General features: G+C 38.7%; 1 protein-coding gene across 31 annotated transcripts in view; it reads left to right on the forward strand.

Moving 5' to 3' along the window:
* TMEM108 (transmembrane protein 108) overlaps positions 1 to 6,132 on the forward strand; it is a 343,659-nt gene that overhangs the window by 275,346 nt on the left and 62,181 nt on the right. The gene's annotated exons all lie outside the window — the stretch shown is intronic.

Consider the following 6,132-nt stretch of genomic DNA (forward strand, 5'->3'; position numbering starts at 1 on the left):
ACCAATTATATGACAGTTTTCTTATCCACTGTAATCTAATACAAGATTAACTCCTTTCCGCTGTTCTATTAATATCTCCAGTCGAAGACTTGCCTGATTTGATCCCTGCCATGACTGTTCATGAATAAATGGATGGAGCTGTGTTCCTGTAGGAATTTTTAAGGGTTTTTTTTTTTTATATCCCATCAAATTAAGATAAACGAACAGCTCAAAAGAAAAGAAATGGCTCAGACTTTATTGAAAAAAGTAATGCTTGGAGGAAAAAAATTTTTGCTAATAGCTTAGGAAAATAAAAAGGATGATGACAAATCCAAAGCATGTGCCACCTCTTATCAGTATCTCAGCATTCAGTTAATAAGAGAGGATGACAGCTTTGTTATTAAATCATGTAGATGCTAATTGAAGGCAGAATCAAATAGGAGGATCAGTTGCTTTCGAAACACTTTCAGATTATTAGTTGTGATGTCAGTAATGGAACACAATTTTTAGACCTATTTCCAATTCTCAAACTGATACATCTCCTAGGAACATGCATGCATTGGGAAGGAATGATTATACAGCTGGTCTCTTGGAGAACCTCATTCTCAGAGTCACTTTTGCATCTAAAGATGTAAGCATCCTCCAATTATGTATTACAGCCAAGGTCAGAGAGCTGTAACCTGCATACTTAAGCCATTTCTCTACCTAGTCCTACAGAAGTCTAGGGCTGGTGAGGATTTTTTGGTGCCTTATAGCATGGAATCTGTCCTGGGGTTAGTGGATGAATTAGATTTTGCCTGAAAGTCTATGGGGCAAGGACAGGTAGCATCCATTTAGGATTTGGAATGGCCCAGTTTTTAGAAATGGCTCAGCATAACTCCCAAAGCTCATTATTATCAATATATCTCTCTTTGAGAATAATGATGACAGTGACATCTTGGATTTGCATAGTCCTCTGCCCTTGCAAAGCACTCCTGAAAATATCTCCTTTGAAGCAATACAGCCAAAATGCCTTGGTTTAATTTCTGACATCATCATCTCATGACTGTATAATCTTAAAGTTGTTTAACCTTGTGGTGTCTCAGTTTCTTCATCTGTAATACAGAGATACTAGTGGTTCCCTGCTCATAGATGGTTGCAGGAACTAAATAAGATAATTTTGATCAAGTCCTTAGAACAATGCCTGGCACACAGGAAATACTTAATACAAAGTATCATCATCATCCTAATACCCTATATAAGAAGGTAAAGGCATAGACTAATATCCTCTTTTGATGGATGAAGAGTCAGAAGCCAGCAGTTTAATGACTTGCCTATGATCACTCAGTAATTGATGGGGGATCTAAGACAAAGAGAAGCCACTCTAACCTTTTAAAGTTCTGTTTTAGATCTGTAGGGAAGGTATCTTCTCCCTGTAGTCTTTTGAGTATTTTATCACATTAAATGGTTTTGAAGCATAGAAAGCCTGAGGACCTTACCTGGATGTATAGAATAAGAACTAGACCAGATTGCATAACCACAGAAATGCTCAACCGCTCACCCAAGCCCCTAGCCCACCAGAGCTTGGATCTGTGGTAGCTGCCAGACACAGATTCGGTGAGGAACCAGTCAAGATGGAGGCAGGAACAACACAACCCAACTGCCCCTGCCTCTTCCAGGCTCCCAGCTACCCCAGCAGGAAATCTCACTGACATGCTAATTCTATCAAGCCCAATAACCATAGTGGCATTAGCAAATGTAGAGAATTAGGTCCCCCTCAGGAATAAAGACCAAAGAAATATCTGAGAGTTAGATTTTATAACTTCAGATCTCTAGGGAGTGAAAATTAAATTTGATCCAACTTTGTCAATGGACACTATAGAAGCACCTTTTCACAAAATCATTTTCATTTCTATGTTACACATTAACATTAAAAGAAAAAAGCAAAATATATAGGTGAATGAACATTGATATTATTCAGTTATAAAGAGAGAAATTCATACACACATACTCTGCAGTTTTAGCTAGCACCTATTCTCAAAGTAGATCTCCTTACTACTAAGATCTAGGGATAGCTTAAAGCCCTGCAGCTTTTCCTGAAACACGTATAAATGACAAAAAGAAAAAAGGCAAACATTGCTTCCAGTAATCAACTGCTCTGGAGTTCCTGTTTCATTAGGTATTTTATTAATCATGCAAAACAGGAAGAATAAAAGAAAACACATAGGGAGGGGGAGAAAAAGACTTTAAAAAGAGAAATGTGTTCCTCACATTCTTTAAAAAGAAAAAAAGACGACGACGACGACTGGAAGAAATGTACAAAAGGGTTGAGTGATTCCTTTTGAGTGTAGAGATTGTGGATGTTCAGTTTGGTTTTCCTTCCGTCTATAGGTATCCTCTATAAAAATGTATTTGACAATAGATATTGAGGAAGGCTCATTTTTAAAATATTTTTAAAAGAAAATCCGTATCCATTGGGCATCAGTTATAAAGGTATACAATTTATCTCTAGCATCATCATTTAGGAAGCTATGTGGTCACTAGGTTTCTTTCCATCCCAGTGACACAGTGCTCTATGAGAGTATACCCACCATGCCTGGTAGTCAACAAGTAGAATTCTGGACCTTGGAAACTAAGGACCTTGCCATTACAAGGAGGGGTGCAGGTATAAAAACAGTGTAAACATATTTTCTTTGTGCATAAACCTTATCAATGTCTCCGGAGTCTTTTTTTTTTTTTTTTTTAAGATTTTATTTGTTTATTCATGAGAGACACAGAGAGAGGCAGGGACATAGGCAGAGGAAGAAGCAGGCTCCCTGCAGGGAGCCTGATGCAGTACTTAATCCCAGGACACTGGGATCATGCCCTGAGCCAAAGGCACACGCTCAACCACTGAGCCACTCAGGTGCCCCTAGAATGTTTTGGTAATGAATCCAAGTATCAAATTTCTCCTCTTACTCAGCTGACAAGGTCCCCAAAGACTTGACTAAGACTCAAGGTGGGCATTCTTGGCCCTCAATTTACAGTATGTAAGACCCAGGGACAAGTCAAAAAAACAGGGTCTTGGGGAGATGCAAATCAAAAGCCAGAAGACTTTCCAGGTGAATTGTCATAGACCAGGAAAAGCTGGGTAGCAAGCCAAAGACAGAGCCCAAGGAACTAAGGCCCCCAGCAATCAAGTTGTGGATGAAACTTCCCTATGTGAGAAGAGGAACACTGAAAATGCCAGTGTGGCCTGGATGGGATGGTTTGTAAACCCCTTTAGGCTTCCAGAGTGAGAATTTATTCAAATGTGTACTACAGCTATGTCATTGTGAGTGATTGAAAAGCATTCCAAGTTCCTGGACTGGCAGACATTCTCTGTGTTTCTACAATGCTATTATTGCCCATCTAAATTTGACAATAGGAAAATTGAAAGGGATTCCTATCCCCAAGGAAGATGTGCATTGCTGTTACCATATTACTATGATGGCTTTTAAAAAATGTGTACCATTCCCTTGATACAAGATGCTTGACCTGCTCCTGGTAAAAATGCTGAAGTTTACCACCTTTAGTAATGAAGCAATAAATGTTATCTCAGTGGAAGAAAAAGGAAGTTTTTGCCAAAACTTAAAGATCTTGCAGATATCAAAACTATTATTTTTATAAGAAATTAGATTCTCCAAATTGTGGGTAATGGATTTACAGATTGCCCAGATGGCTTAGTGAATAACAGATTGGAAACAAAACAAATTATAGGCAGGAACATAAACACCAAACCAAATTTTGAAAATTAGCAGATAGAAATCTGAGGAGCATTAACAAACAGTAATTATTTGTAACCTTTAAAGTCATCTTGGTTAAAGATGTAATTTGGTGTGGATGCCCCAAATAACAACTGAAAAAGACTTTTTTCAACATGGTTCAATCATATCATCTATGAATTAAGTCCCTTCTATTTGCCAGAAACCGTTCTAGGACTTAGGGACATAGCAAACAAAACAGATCAAGTCCCTGCCCTCATGAAGCTGACATTTTAGTGGGGAAAGACTAATAAAACAGGAATAAATAAGCAAAATGTGTGGTATGTGAGATGGTGGTACACACAATGAAGCAATCTAAAACCAAAATGGAGAATAGGTGTATTGAAGGATGGTGCTTCAACTTGGAAAGAGGAGAAATGGTGCAAGGGAGGAGTGCAAGGCAGGAGCCTCCAGCAAGTCATTTCACTCTGATCACCATTTCTCCAACTATCACAGAAAGCAGCGAGACTGTGAACTTTGTCACGAACAAGCTCTTACACATCAGTTCAGTTGTGGTGCTTTGATAGATGACACAAGGGAAAGTAAGAAACAGATTGAAATTCAGACTTAGACAGTGATTCACCAAGTAGTGTTCTTTTATGCCAGTGAAACAAAACCACAGATTGCCCAGAGGGAGACTTCTGCTTTGAGGTGAATGCTCTGGGAAGTCACCACTGGTGCTTTCCACTCCTGTGATAGTATATGGGAGAGGAAAAACAGGGATAACTGGCTACATCTTGAATGTCTTACCGACTTTTATAATTGTATCTTTAACATTTTTTCCTAGATTCACTACCTACTAGGCCCTGTCATTTTTTCAAGCCCATTTTATAGGTTAGAGAATTAAAAAATAAAGTTTAAGTAACTTGCTCAAGTTCATATAGTTAATTGCAGTTTAAGGTTTTAAACCCAGATTTCTCTGATTCCAGAATCTATAATCTCCACTACACCTGACCACATTCTTAGAAGTGCCTCATTCTTTACCCTAAAAATCTTTCCCACATACAGATGCACTCAACAAAACCCAGAATGCAGGACACTATACTGAACAAGTTACCTGGAAACAAACTGCAAAGAGGGAAAGTGAAAATGAGAGAGAGAGAAAGAAAGAAATCACTTGTAGATTAAAAGTGATATAAGTGGCAACCAGTTTCAGTGTTTAGACCTTATTTGGATCCTGATTTAAACAAACTATTTAAAATTAATATATTAAATACATTCAGGAATTTGAATACTAACAGGGAATTTAATGATATGAAAGAATTCCTTTTATTTTTTAAGTAAATATTGTGGCTCTATTTCTTAAAAAGAGTTATTTTAGAGGTTCGTGCCTATGTGGAATTGGTTGCACTGACTACCTGTCACTTTCTTAAGTGCTGACTCCTCCATTAGACTGGGGACAAGGACCAAAACTAATGGCCAAAGGACATATGCCACTGCCTGTTGCTGCCTTGGTTTATAGAGCTGGCCTAGACATTGGACTTCCTGCCCATGCTAGACTCTCTTGTTTGGGGTCCCAGCTTTTATGCAAGCAGCCCATAGACCATCTCACCCAAGGAACCCAGGAGGCAGTGTGACACAATGAAAAAAAGAAGGTGACCTTTAGAATCAGAATCCCACTCATTGGAAGTTTGGCCTTATCCTTTAGTAGCTACATAACATTGAAAAAGAAAAAAACAAAAAATTCACCTTGCTAAGCCTGAAGGAGTTGTGGTGATCAAATAGAATAGCATAAACCTAATGGAAAAACACAAACCCTAAAAATCCCTCCCAGGAATCTAGGCTCTTAAATGTACCAATCAGCTGAGATACAGCAATGAATCAGGAGGTGAAGTGGTCTCTATAACAAGACTGACTGACATTTTTGTAGATCATCTCCTTTTTCCACTAGACTGTGTCCCCTGAAAGAAAGAACCATATCTTGTGCTTTTTTGTGTTCCTGGCATAATGAGGTAGGAAGAACATGGACTTGGGATCAGAGAGTCCCAGGTTCAAATTCTGACTGTATTGCTTACTAACGAACTGTGGAGCCTTTGGCAAATGTTTTAACCTCCTTAACTGTGAAATGTCAATAATAATGCCCACTGAGAGGATTTGATGAAAGAAGACATTCAAGTGCCAGCTTATAGCTGGAGTTCAGGAAGTACTAGTTTCCCACTGCCCTCAGGTACTGTCTTGATGTTTGCTGAATGAATGAGTTTAGCTAGATGTTTCTCTGGAATGTGGTTGCCTCAGAGACAAGTCACCAGGTTTTCACTGGACAAAGGCACCTGGTTGGACTTTTCAGGCTATGCACTTGACTGTGGGACTATTCATCCAAAGGAAGGAAGCCTTTCTCTATTCTACACAAAGGTGCCAATTGTGCTATCAGTGTCCCTGTTCAGAAGAAAAA

This window comes from Canis lupus, chromosome 23 (genome assembly GCF_003254725.2).
Source record: "Canis lupus dingo isolate Sandy chromosome 23, ASM325472v2, whole genome shotgun sequence".
Taxonomy (NCBI): Eukaryota; Metazoa; Chordata; class Mammalia; order Carnivora; family Canidae; genus Canis; species Canis lupus.